Below are 14692 nucleotides of genomic sequence, written 5' to 3'. Positions count from 1 at the left end.
TTTTGTCTTTGGGTTGATTGATGATCTAGATTGGTACGAGTTGTATGTTTTATTTTGGTGCTGTCCTATTGTGCCCTCCGTGTCGTGCAAGCGTGAGGGATTCCCGTTGTAGGGTGTTGCAATACGTTCATGATTCGCTTATAGTAGGTTTCTTGAGTGACAGAAGCATAAACCCGAGTAAAGGGGTTGTGGCGTATGGGATAAAGGGGACTTGATGCTTTAATGTTATGGTTGGGGTTTACCTTAATGATCTTTAGTAGTTGTGGATGCTTGCTAGAGTTCCAATCATAAGTGCATATGATCCAAGAAGAGAAAGTATGTTAGCTTATGCCTCTCCCTCATATGAAATTGCAATAGTGATTACCGGTTTTGTTAACAATTGCCTAGGATAATTCCGCACACCGATCCATCATTATTCCAAACTCGCTATTTATAATATTTAGTAATATATTCTAACTTTATGATAACAGCACCTACTTTTATATTTTAGCTCTCTGATATCATGCAAAATTATCCTCGTCGTACCCACAACGTAGTTTTATTTCTCGTTTCTAGTTGGAAGCAAACATTCGGTGTACGTAGAGTCGTATCAGTGGCAGATAGAACTTGAGAGAATATTGATCTTACCTTTAGCTACTTGTGGGTTTGACACTCCATACTTATCACTTCCACCTTTGGAAATTTCTACGATGATTCCCTGTACTTGGGGATTATCAAGCTCTTTTCTGGCGCCGTTGCCGGGGAGCAATAGCGTGAGGTTGATATTCTCGTGTGTGCTTGTTTGCTTTCTTCACTAAGTAGATTTTGTTTTTCCTTTTTGTTTCTGTTTAGTTGTGGGTGAAACATACAAAAAAATTAAAGAACGAAAATACAAAAAATATTACTTGCCTCTCATGCCTAAAAAAGTTTTTCAAAAAGAGAAGTGATTGGAAAGTTATGCATTGAAGAAGTGAGGGTCGACCTTGAGCACTTGTGTTCATGCTCATGGAAACAATGTAGAATTTTTCATGGAAGTTTCTCTATAAATAATTATCCCCTTGTATATATCCATCGTATTATAAAAATAATGTGCCAAGCTTTGGTTTTAGGACGATTAGATTGCTTGTTTACTATGTGCAGAACAAAAACAGAAACTTTGGCTGTAGCGCGTGATTTTACATTTTTAACTGGAAGGTCAAATGGGTTCGAAATTTTTTGAACATTACTTATGTACAAAGTTTCCAAATGATCATATTTATTTCATAATTTGTGGAGTTACAAAAGTTTACTAAACTTCCAGATTATTGCAGAATGTCCTGTTTTTGACAGATTCTGTTTTTCGCGTATTGTTTGCTTATTTTGATGAATCTGTGGCTAGTATCGGGGGGATGAACCATAGAAAAGTTGGAATACAGTAGGTTTAACACCAATATAAATAAATAATGAGTTCATTAAATCACCTTAAAGTGGTAGTTTGATTTATTACACTAACGGATCTCACAAAGTTTTTGTTAAGGTTTTGTGTGGATGAAGTGTTTGAAGATCGAGGAGCTATCAATATGAGAAAAGTAAAGAGAGGAAAGAGTTCAAGCTTGGGGATGCCCAAGGCACCCCAAGTAAATATTTCAAACGATACTCACGCATCTAAGCTTGGGGATGCCCCGGTTGGCATCCCATCTTTCTTCTTCAACAAATATCGGTACCTCAGTTTTTGTTTTGTTCACATGATTTGTGTCCTTTGTGTTTTTGTTTTTTTTCTTTAAGAACCATGCTAATATGAGTTAGACCTTCATTGATTTATATAATACTTCATGTGCTTCACTTATATCTTTTAAGTATAATCTTATAGAATTGCTCTTTGTGCTTCACTTAAATCTTTTGAGTATGGTTTTATAGAATGCTTCGTGTGCTTCACTTACATATTTTGAGCTTGGATATTGGTTAGTCTATATTAATTGTAGAATGCTCCATTAAATTGACTTATATATTTTGGAGTATGAATAATACTATCATCTAAAGTGGGTTGGCAAGAGTGTCAACTTTAGGAATCAGTGATCCCACTATTCCGAATGAGAAGAATTTTGCTTATGTGGAGAGTAGAAAAATTTCTATGCTTGTATATCATGAAAATAATGCTTTATGTGATGGTTATATTATTGAATTCATTCATTATGCTACTGAAAATTATTATGAGGGAGTAATTTATGCCTGTAGGAGTTGCAATAATACCAAGTTTCCTCTCTATGTGCTTAAAGTTTTGAAGTTATACTTGTTTTGCCTTCCTATGCTAGTTGATTCTTGTTCCTATAAATTATGTGCTCTCAAAATCCCTAGGCATAGGAATTGGGTTAGATTTAAATTTGCTAGTCATATTCTTCATGAGGCTCTCTCTATGTTTCAGTTCTTATCTTTTATGTGAGCATCATTGAAATCATCATGCCTAGCTAGGGGCGTTAAACGATAGCGCTTATTGGGAGGCAACCCAATTTTATTTTTGTTTCTTGCTTTTTGTTCATGTTTAGTAATAAATAATTCATATATACTCTGGTTAGATGTTGTTTTATGTTTTAATTAGTGTTTGTGCCAAGTAGAACCTTTGGGAAGACATGGGTGAAGTCTTTGCAATCTTGCTGTAAAAAACAGAAACTTTGCGCTCACGAGAATAGATTCCATTTTTTACTGGAGAGTGATTTCAGGTTGATTATTTTTGAAGATGATTAATAGACAAATTCCTCACGTCCACCAATTTATTTCATAATTTTTTGAGTAGCATAAGTATGGTTTCTATTCAGATCATTACAGACTATTCTGTTTCTGACAGATTCTGTTTTCATTGCATAATTTGCTTGTTTTCTAGTTTCTATTGCTTATATTTCTCAATATAAATTGTAGAAATGGTATGGTACAGTAGGAATTGTGTGAGAACAATTATGAACCTTGTCTTTACAGTACCAAAGTGAATGGTTTGCTCTTTATCATACTAACCTATCTCACGAAGTTCCGTTAAGTTTTGTGTTATTGAAGTTTTCAAGCTTTGGGTGAGATATCGATATGAGGAGAATAAGGAGTGGAAAGATCCTAAGCTTGGGGATGCATGAGGCACCCCAAGGTAAAATTCAAGGAAGACTCAAGCGCCTAAGCTTGGGGATGCCCCAGAAGGCATCTCCTCTTTCGTCTTCAGAACTATCGGTATACTTTACTTGGAGCTATATTTTTATTCGTCACATGATATGTGTTTTACTTGGAGCGTATTTTCAATTTCACTTGCTGTTTTAATAAAATCATTGGATCTGAAAGCTTGAATAAAAAAAATCCTCCCACTAGTTAATTATTTTCACTCAGTGTTCTTCACTTATATCTTTTGGAGTAGTTTGTCATTTGCTCACATGCTTCACGTATATCCTATGAGTAAATGGTTGAATGAATTGAATATCATAAATCTGAATTTATATATGTTTATACCATGGGGAGTAATGACTTCACACGTAATAAGTATAGGTAGTAAACTTAATGATAGTTAGCAAACGCAGAATTGGTCACTTGAACAATTCATGAAAGAATATCGAAGGAAGAGAGATTTCACATATAAATATACTATCTTGGACATCTTTTGTAATTGTGATCACTCATTAAAATATGACATGCTAAAATGTTGATGTTGGACAAGGAAGACAACCTAATGGGTAAAGTTTTCTTATATCCGAAATAATGTATATTGTCTTGGATCATCCAACATTGTGAGCTTGCCTTTCCCTCTCATGCTAGCCAAACTCTTTGCACCAAGTAGAAACACTACTTGTGCTTCCAAATATCCCTTAAAATACTTTTGCCATGAGAGTCCACCATACCTACCTATGGATTGAGTAAGATCCTTCAAGTAAGTTGTCATCGGTGCATGCAATAAAAGTTGCTCTCTAAATATGTATGATCTATTAGTGCGAAGAAAATAAGCTTTATATGAACTTGTGATAGGGAAGAAATAAAAGCGACGGACTACATAATAAAGGTCTCTATCACAAGAGGCAATATAAAGTGACGTTCTTTTGCATTAAGATTTTGTGCATCCAACCTTAAAATCGCATGACAACCTCTGCTTCCCTCTGCGAAGGGCCTATCTTTTACTTTTATTTTCTACCCTTATACAAGAGTCATGGTGATCATCACCTTTCCTTTTTACACTTTTTCCTTTGGCAAGAACTTTGTGTTGGAGCGATCCGGATATATATATCCACTTGGATGTAGGTTTTCATAAAGTATTATTGTTGACATTACCCTTGAGGTAAAAGGTTGGGAGGCAAAACTATAAGCCCCAATCTTTCTCTGTGTCCGATTAAAACTTTGAACCCATAAATATCACATGAGTGTTAGCAATTGTGAAAGACTATATGATAGTTGAGTATGTGGGATTTGCTAAATCAAAGCTCTTACATAGACCCTTCCTGAAAATAAGATGAATTGCAATTGTTTGATGACTAAGAGCATTGTTTGTTAGTTTTCAAGAAAGTTTATGATCTATACTTTAACATGTGAATAGCTTGTTACTTGATCATGGAAAGTTTTATGAGATGAGCTACTATTATGACATATAATGTTGCTAGAAAAGGTGATTGAAATTATCATTGAACAAACTTGTGCACCTGCTAGCATTCACACTTCATAAATTATTTCTTTTATCATTTACCTACTCGAGGACGAGCAGAAATTAAGCTTGGGAATGCTGATACGTCTCCAACGTATCTATAATTTATGAAGTATTCATGCTATTATATTATCCATCTAGGATGTTTTATATGCATTTATATGCTATTTTATATTATTTTTGGGACTAACCTATTAACCTAGAGCCCAGTACCAGTTTTTGCATTCTCCTTGTTTTTGAGTTTTACAAAAAAGGAATACCAAACGGAGTCCAATTGACGTGCCAATTTTTGATGAATTTTTATGGACCAAAAGAAGCCCCTGGAGTGCAAGAGTTGGGCCACGAGAGTCCCGGGCTGCCCACGAGGGTGGGGGCGCACCCAACCCCCTGGGGCGCGCCCGCTACCTCGTGGACAGCCCGGAGACCCCCCTGACTTGAAATCAACGCCAACCTCTCCTATAAATACAGAAACCTTCGGGAAATAAGCTAGATCAGAAGTTCCGCCGCCGCAAGCCTCTGTAGCCACGAGAAATCAATCTAGGCCCTCTCTGGCACCCTGCCGGAGGGGGCCATCATCACCGGAGGCCATGGAGGAGGATCCCATAGGGGCCATCATCGCCTTGAAGGCCAAGGACCAGAGGGAGAACCTCTCTCCATCCAGGGGGAGGCCATCACTACAAAAAAAAGACACATCCGTGACATTTTGGGCCGAACGAATTTTTTCCTGTCATACATATGACACTTCTATGACGATAATTGTGACAAAACCCGGTATCATCATAGATGTGGTGGGCTCCTACTTCTATGACAAAAAATCATGACATAAAATGGGCTTTTCATCCTGGGCAGGCCGGAGACGCAGCTGCATGGCATTCTTTGGGCCGTCCATGACGGAAAAAACCATGGTAGAAGCGAAGGGGAGGAAAATTTTGGGGAGTTGCCGGTGGGAGGTCGGGGGCCGAGCGATGCGCGTTTCTCTCGTACGCATACGCGCGTGTCTACGAGGCATTGGCTCTAACTGAACCCGAGCAAGGCATTGGGCTCTAGCTGAACCCGAGCGATTGCGCTGCAGGCTACACGTTACTGAACCCAAGCGATCGATTGATGGCTGTTAACTGAACCCGATGGAGCGATTCCTTCGCTACTGCTGCTAACTGAAGCCGATAGATTGTATGAACAGTGAGCGTTACGGGGGGGGGGTGGATGAACAGTGAGCGGTGGCGTTGCCTCTGGATGAACAGGACCCCGTGGTGTGGAGGCCTGGATGAACAATAGTTGGTGGAGGGGTGGCCGTGGAGGGGTGGTTGAACAGGACCCCGTGGTGTGGAGGGCTGGATGAACAGTAGACGGTGGAGAGCCGGATGAACAGTAGACGGTGGATGGGTGGTTGAACAGTAGCCGGTGGAGTAGCGCGCGGTGGAGTCTGGATGAACAGGAGCCCGTGGAGGCTGGAGGAGGTCGACAGTAGCCCGTGGAGGCTGGAGGAGGTCGACGGTGGAGATGAACAGTATCCCGTGGAGTCCCGTTTTGCGGTACGCCACACCCCTCCCGAAGAACAGGACCCTGTTTCGACCGTAGCGCTCCAACACAAGTCCGTTTCGTCCGTTTTCCGGTACGCCACACCCCTCCCGATCAACAGGACCCCCGTTTCGACCGTAGGAGGTCTGTTTCCTCCGTTTTGCGGTACGCCACACCCCTCCCGATCAACAGGACCCCCGTTTCGACCGTAGGAGGTCCGTTTCCTCCATTTTGCGGTACGCCACACCCCTCCCGATCAACAGGACCCCGTTCCGAACGTAGGAGGTCTGTTTCCTCCGTTATGCGGTACGCCAGGCCTCGTTTCCATTGCCTGTTCCGTCCAAGCCCTCCCGATGAACACAACCACGCATTCCGTTCCGACCCAGCCGGTTGGCTCCCCATGAACACGACGACGACGCTGTTTCTCCGTTCCGACCCAGCCATGTACGTATGCGCGAGTAGGCGTTCGAGACCTTGCTCGTATGTACGTACGTGGCTGTATTTTCTTTCTTGCACCCTCGCCGTTGTACGTACGTGTACATGCTACGTGCGTGCCTCTACTATGACACGTGTGTGCCTCTACAACGACCAGTATGTACGAACACGTTCGCGACCAGAATGACAACCCTATGTACGCGTCGACCAGGTGGGTCCCGACTGCCAGGCACTTCCTTGCCTGCGAAGATGTAGCTGGTGGGTCCCAGCAGTCAGGGGGGTGAATCATTTTTTTTGCCTGGACGCACTTCCTTGCATGCGAAGATGTAGCTGGTGGGTCCCAGCAGTCAGGGGGAAATGTCTTTTTCGCGAAATACGGTGGCCCGTTCGGTGGGTCCCCATTGTCAGGTGGAGGAATAATTATTTTGCGCGTAATAAGGAGGCACTTCCTTGCTGCGGCCGTGGACCCAGCTGTCAGCCTCTCCACGTACAGTCCACGTCCGATGGAAGCCATTCCTTGACCACGCCGCGCCGAGAGCACCAGGGCGGTGGACGACGGCGAGGCCTAGGAAGGGGACAACACGGAGCCGGGGAACACGCAACAGTGGATGCCCACGCGTAGAGGAGTACGACGGTTCACTAGTTCGCTGCGGTGTGAGGCTGCCGTCGCCGCAGAATAACAGGGGGTATGGGTGAGTAGAGGGATGGCCTGGCCAGCGGTGGGAGTAGTAGGGGGCGGTGAGGCCTCCGCCGCATCGCAGCCGGCCACGGGAGGCAGGAGCACGAGGCACGACCGGCGCTGGTTTGCGCAGCTAGTTTGGGTCCGAGCTGTCAGCGGCGGTAACGTTTTTTTCGCGAAATACAGAGGCCCTTTCGGTGGGTCCCTGATGTGAGGTGGAGGAATCATTATTTTGCGCGTAATAAGGAGGCATTTCCTTGCGTGCGGTCGTGGACCCAGCTGTCGGCCTCTCCACGTACAGTCCACTTCAGATGCATGTCGGTCGTTGACTACGTTGACCAGGCCGCACCGAGAGCACCAGGGCGGTGGATGACGGCGAGGCCTAGGAAGGGAACGACACGGAGGCAGGGAAGACTCGGCAGTTGTTTCCCATGCCGAGGGGAGTACGACTGTACGAAGGTTTACTGGTTCGTCTACCGTCGCTGGAGAATAATAACAGGTGTGGGTGAGTAGAGGGATGGCTAGGCCAGCGATGCGAGTACGGTGGGGCGGTGAGGCCTGCGCGGCAACACAGCAGGCCGCGGGGAGGAGGGAGCAGGCAGTCCCACCGACGCTTGTTTGAGCGGCTGGAGCAGGAAGAGCAGAGATTGAAGAAGCACGACGGCGGTTGGATGGACATCCAACAGTCACTGCTTGTGCGTCAACCTTTTTTTAGGAAAGCCTCAAATCTGTGGAAAACAGCATACAACCCATCTGCCATTATTTCTAATAATTTACAGCCCATTTGCTAATTCTTAAGGTTTTTTTTGGAGCCCATATTCTTTTTGTTAGCATTACAGCCCATATTGTGGCCATGGTTAAAAACTTATACAAAATTTTACATATTTCGGTGCGGTCCGAACTGTTTTTAATCCCAAAAATTCGACTCACATTCAAACTGATTTTAAAAATATATGTATATCAATATAAAATCCAACAAATTCTCCACGCATAAAAATTAATGTAATTTAAAATCTCAAAATGAAAAAAAAGATATTTGAAACTAATTGCCGGTTTGATGTGTTTTAAAAATGTACAACCCATTTCTCATTACTGATGGGCCATTTTCTCGGCTAGCCGAATGAAAGCTCTCCTCGTCTTAAAAGATTTGCAGCCCAACAGGCCTGACAAAGCGACTTACTTGGCAAATCACAAAAAAACTGGGATGTGGCCGTTACCTAGCTGTCAGCCTCTCCACGTACAGTACTCTTCCGATGGAATGTCTTTGACCACATTGACCACGCCGCGCCGAGAGCACCAAGGCGGTGGACGACGGCGAGGCCTAGGAAGGGGACGACGTGGAGCCGGGGAAGACGCGGTAGTGGATGCCCACGCGGAGAGGAGTACGAGGGTTTACTGGTTCGGCTGCGGTGTGAGGCTGCCATCGCCGCAGGGCCTGGCTAGCGGTGGGAGTAGTAGGGGGCGATGAGGCCTCAACGCAGCATAGCCGGCCACTGGAGGCAGGAGCAGGCGGTCTCCCCGGCGCTGGTTTGGGTGGCTGGTGCAAGAAGAGCAGCGATTGAAGAAGCAGCAGGACCGTTTGATTCAAATCCAATGGTTACTGCTGCTAGAATTGTTTGTTGACTAAGTTGACAAGCCCTGCGTACGCGTCAACGTAGTAGGCCCACAGGTCAGCCTCCCAACCGGTGCGCCCCAGATGTCAGTGGGAGGAATCATTTTTTTGCATAATAAGGAGGCAGTTGATTGCGTGCGGCCAGGCCAGCGAAGGGAGTAGGGTGGGCCGGGGAAGCCTACGCGGCATCACAGCGGGCCACCAGAGGAGGGAGCAGGCAGTCCCGCCGGTGCTAGTTTAGGCGGCTGGAGCAGGAAGATCAGAGATTGAAGAAGCACGGCGGCTAGAATCGTGTGTTCACTGACAAAGCCTTGCGTAAACAAGTTAGCCGCCCGTTTTCCATTTTTAGAATTGCCGGCCATTTTCTGGTCAGTACCAGTGTCAAAAAGTTAACTAAATATGTGGGAAATTTTTGCTGGGGAACAAAATATTCTTAATCCAAAAATAAATAGCCATACTAAAACAAATTTAAAAATAAATTAGTATTATGTCATGTTAAATCCAATGAAATACGTATAAGATATCAGTGAAGAACAAAATTCAAAAGAACTAATATCCCATTTGCTATAAATTTTTTGGAATTTTCAACCCCTTTTGATATTACTTTTAACAGACATTGACCATACCCTTTGGCCAAGACGGAATGCATCCCTCCTCATCTTGAAAGATTTGCAGCCCAGTAATTCAGAGAAAACAAATAGGCCTAGCTTGGGTATTCTTCAAAAAGAAATACTGGGCTACCTATTTTCCCAAAGAACTGGTGCATGAGAATTTAGCTTTATTTATTCATTTACTTATTTATGTTTAGGGGACCATGAGCATGTACGTGGGCCGGATTCATGTGAGAGCCTCCCTTCCAGTTAATTATGGGCTTCTCTATTGGGCCTTCATCAGTGGGCTGCATGTTATCAACAAGTGGAAAATGTGTTCCGTACGAAAAATAGTATGAGCTACGTACGGTACGGGGCACTAAAGGATCGAACCATGCAACAACTTCCAAAACATTGTGTTTATCATTCTAACAATACATTTATTCAACCAACAGACGAAATATACTACTGATTGTACATTGAAAATAGCAGCAGCAACAACCAGGGCTGGGGGTGCAACAGAAGCAGTAAGCAAGCCAGAAGAGTGAAGACGCAGCTCTCTCTTCCAAACCAAACATCAGCCATCATTACAAAAGGGATACCAAAAAAGAACAAGTGTATGCATCAAACTAAATAAAGATCCTACTACACCAAGTGTATGCATCTAGCTAACTGGATCAGTTACACGTTACTATTTATTAAGCTGTGGAGATTGGCTGACGGCTTTAACCAGATGGGTGCCTGACGGGGAAACTCCAGCCAGCAGGTCGAAGTCTGATACTTGCGACCCTCTCTCCTACTTTGGGATGCAAAGCGTGGCGGCACATATCAGGGTATGGTGCATGCAGAGACACATGGTACATTGTGTACACACAGTTTTGCGTGATAAATGAAACCGCGCTGCCATCATAATCCTTGCCGTCGGTTATCTCCTGGTTAATCGGATAATTCATTCCGACAAACAGAGAGCGTGTACCAAGGCTACTTACCAGCCTCCAGTCAAAAATTCCTGAAGGCCCAGAGAAGCTGGGATCCTGCTTAAAGACCTTGCAGTGACTCTGATTGTATTTCGCGAAACAACACGTCCGGTACGTGCGAACGATCTTTCGCTGTCGTCTGATCGAGCCAGGAACCACTTGCAACTTACATGCCGCTTTTCTTTGAAAGGTTCTGGGATTAGGAAGGGTAGGGACACCAGGCGGCCTACAACATCATCTCAAGTTGGAGTCAAATAAAAAAGGGCTCTTGATTTAGTCAATCTTAAGAACAACATGTTATGAGCATGAATATTTTTTCAGTAAATGTTGAAAGTAATATAAGCAAGCCATCATGATATCATAGGAAAGTAACATACTGCTGTAACAGCCGTTTGTAGCGATGACTGGAGTAGGCCAGCAATACGTCCAGCCATAGAAGGAGTCGACAGCATAAATGAAGCCCTTGTGTTCAATGGCATCAGAGAACCATGGAGGATGTATGATCCTGCGATGGACGTGCAGATTTATCCACTTACCGCAGTGACATGTCAGATAGGAGAGACCGCGGTTGAAGAACGCAATTAGCCTGAAATCTTTATAATTCACAGATCTTGTCGGCACTTGGCAGATTACAACCTAGAGCAAATCAAACTTGGTATCATGTTGGCTACTGTAAGATTCCGAGTATTCTGGGCCGCGGTGCCAAAGTAGTGCAGTGTTAATCGAAGGAAGGGGGATCAATCGCCGGGTGTAGACCTCCACGAGCATCCATCTACCGCGACCGTCGACGAGCACCATCCAAGACGTGTTCATGCCGACCCAGTACATACCGTTAATGTAGCTGAGGCTGAAGGGGATTGGATCGCAGTGAAGGGGGTTGATGCTCGCCACCCTACGATCGTTATGCTACGTGACACGCCGTTTCTAAAGATCAAGCGGCATCAGCAAGCAAGGAGCTGGCTTAAAAAGCTCCGGCCTGAGGGCTTTGAGTAAACGGTACAACCTCAACGAGCATGCGGCGAGCGGCATGGTACTGAGATTGTCCACACGCGAAACAATGAGCTTGATTACCTCTGTGGGGAGCGAATTCCAGCCACTCTTTCGGCGGACACTGCTCGGTTCTGCCATTGTTAGTGCTTGGGTTTCGGACGAGGGGGGAGGCGCCTTAGCAGGGATGGAAGCTTGGACGAGATTATGTGCGAAAAAAGATGGAGAAGCGAAGATGTGCTGCGGGAAGTGGACAGGTGATGATTACTACAGCACGCGGCTTGACTTACGAGACACATACCAGCTGCGTAGGGTCATATCGATTCCAGACAACTTGCTTGAGTGATCACAGTACTGGTACTCCCTACAGTACCTACTACATTATGCCCTAGCTTGCTAGAGTAGAGTAGTAGAGTAGGACTATGCTCTACTACTAGCACCAGAGGAGTAGTATATTCTAATCTAAAATAGTTACAAACTTCAATGCCCGATCGTGGAACGACTACGAACCATGCTCAAAGACCGTGTCTACGTGGTGTTTGGACTTATATGCAAAAAAAAATAGCAAGATGTCCGTGCATTGCACGGCACACCATCATCACCAACTCGGTTTTTTCTCTACTCCTACTCCTATAAAAGACTCAGTTGGTGATGATGGAGGCCAGGAGGCGTGTTCAGCCGGGCGTGCAGCGGACGGCGCAACACTATTTGATTTGTTATAAAAAAAGTAGTAGAGATAGAGACATAGGGAGGAGCATGAGGTAAGGCCTTATCTGTAAATGTGGAGAGAGGTGCGGGTATCTTTTGTAAAATTGTCATAGTTGGCTTTCTATCCGTCAGATATAGATCGGACGGTCTATATTACAAGATGGCAGGCATACCATCACCACCAACTCGGTTTTCTACAAGAGTAGATATATATAGATATAGATAGATAGAGACTAGGGACTACTAGTAAGGACACCATCTACTGCTTCGTGTGCTACTCCTGTGCTCCATTTGGCGACCGCAACGTCCCCTACGGCCACTCCCTCATGCGCTCCATTCGGCGGGCGCTATTGAAATCTGGGGAGCGCACTCTCGCTACTGCTGGCAGCCACGACTTCACCGATGACGACTTCTTCCCCGACCTCGGCAACCTCTTCCTCAACGACATAGGCGACAACCTCAACGCCAACGGTGCTGCTCCCGTTGCACCGTATGTGTTTCTGTCCTTCCTATTCGAAACCGTGGTAGAATTCATGTTTCTACTCTGTATCCTACTACTATGCTAGTCCACATGATTAATTTCATCTCTGTTATAGCCGTCATGATTTATTTTGTGCTTATTCGGATTAAATCTCGTAGTAACTTGCTCATATATTCAACTGGCGCAACGTCCCCTACAGCCACTCTCGTTTCATGGACGGCCTGGTCGATGCCTCCAAGGAGCCCTTCGTCCACTGCTATGAGTGCCCGACGCCGTTTTGTGGCTTGCCGGCGGACATGGTGCATCACCTCACGGATGCGTGTAGCGGTCACTGCTGGCCCTTGGCGGAGAACATCAAGTACGACACGTGCTACCGGTTCACCATGCCGGAGTCGCTAGAGGATCACCGCCACCTGCTAGTCTCGTAGGAGGACGGGAGCGTCTTCCTCTTGATCGTGGGCACCGGCGAGGCCCGCGCAGGCCGCCGCCCCGTCTCTGTAGTGTGCGTCAGGGGGGGTCGCCGCTGATGCTTACACTGACACGAGGCAGATGTACAGGTGCGTGGTCAATGTTACTACCCCTCTGGGTCGCGTGGGCGGCGACACCGGCCTCATCAGACAGACTTGGACTCTGGGGAGCTGGGACTATCCCGCCAATGTGGACTTGGAAAACCCATGGCATCTGTTCCATCCTTTACCCGCCGACTCGGTGCACGGGGACTCCAATGAGGTTCACCTGGACATACGCATTATCAAGTGCACTTGGAAAACACGTAGTGTGTGTGTGGGCGCTTATGGCCCGTGTCTTTGCCGCTTTTGATTTTGTAAGCTTGTCGTTAAACTTGAGTGGCTTTCGCCGCAGTCCTTCCTTTGAACTACTCCTCTTGGTGAGCTGATGTAAGACACTTTGGGCTTGATATCACAAAATGGAACCGGGGAGGAGCCTCCCTGTTCTTCTAAAAAAATACGCATTATCAAGTTAAATGTTGATCATTAGTCTTCGCTCAATGTAATCCGATGTCTAAGCATGTGGAGACTTCCATGCATGATCTTGCTCTATTGGAGTATCGCGCATGAATAAAAGTGTATCCGTTTATGGTTTAGTCTAGAATCTTCCATGTATGAATTTTTACTACAGTACTGGTGAAAGACTTACGTTGAACCATTTGTTACATCTCCTCTGCCCCCTTGCAAGTCATCCTGATTTAATCCCTTCGTCTAGGTGTATAAGGGCATGGTTAATATTACTTAATAGTATAGCCAACTATTTACTATAAGAAAGTGCCATGACATCTGTAGCCAACATGTATAACAATCCATACTCAAAAACTAATTCTTAAAGATCATTTCTTGCAAAGCACAATAAGTGTTATTTCTTCACAAGTTTTGGATGCAGGTTGAACAGTTGAACGCTTTTGTTTGCAAAAGATACCTTTTTATCTATTTCACCCGGATGTTTGTGAGCTCTAGAGATGAGATAATATCCGAAGAAACCTATCGATACCCGTTACACATGAGATGACCCCCACATCCTTTGTCAAATTAAACAACTCCCCGACCAATGCATTTCACTCTTCGGTGCAACGCACAGGCACCTTACTACTATAGATTAGTACGACCAAAAATTGAACTAACATTATATATAGTATGATAAATACTGATGCATGTCACCTAAAATTATATCATTCAAAACTATGTTCAAATACGAATCCAACGATATAGTTTTTGTTGACATGCACTAACATTTTGTCAGTTAAATCTTCAGTCAAATTCAATGGGGGACTAATAAACCACGACCGATGTAGTACAAGTGTAGAGGGCGGCGCTGCACGGGAGTCTCACCTCTCACCCCGCTCGTGGCGCGGCAGTAAAGCCGTCGTATCATAAAACCCAACCACTCCCGGTAATAAATGGACTGGTAAAATAAACGGACAAGCAACCATCACATCCCTCCGTCTTTTTTGCATTTCATCTCTCTGCATTTACTTTCTCCGGTTCATCTCCCACACTCGATCCCTAGATACTACTCCTAGGGCCAGTTCTTTTGGCGGCTTCCCCAGCTTTTCCCACAAGAGTCACAGTGGAGAG

This window comes from Triticum dicoccoides, chromosome 3B (genome assembly GCF_002162155.2).
Source record: "Triticum dicoccoides isolate Atlit2015 ecotype Zavitan chromosome 3B, WEW_v2.0, whole genome shotgun sequence".
NCBI classification, from domain to species: Eukaryota; Viridiplantae; Streptophyta; class Magnoliopsida; order Poales; family Poaceae; genus Triticum; species Triticum dicoccoides.
This window is presented reverse-complemented; position numbering follows the sequence as displayed.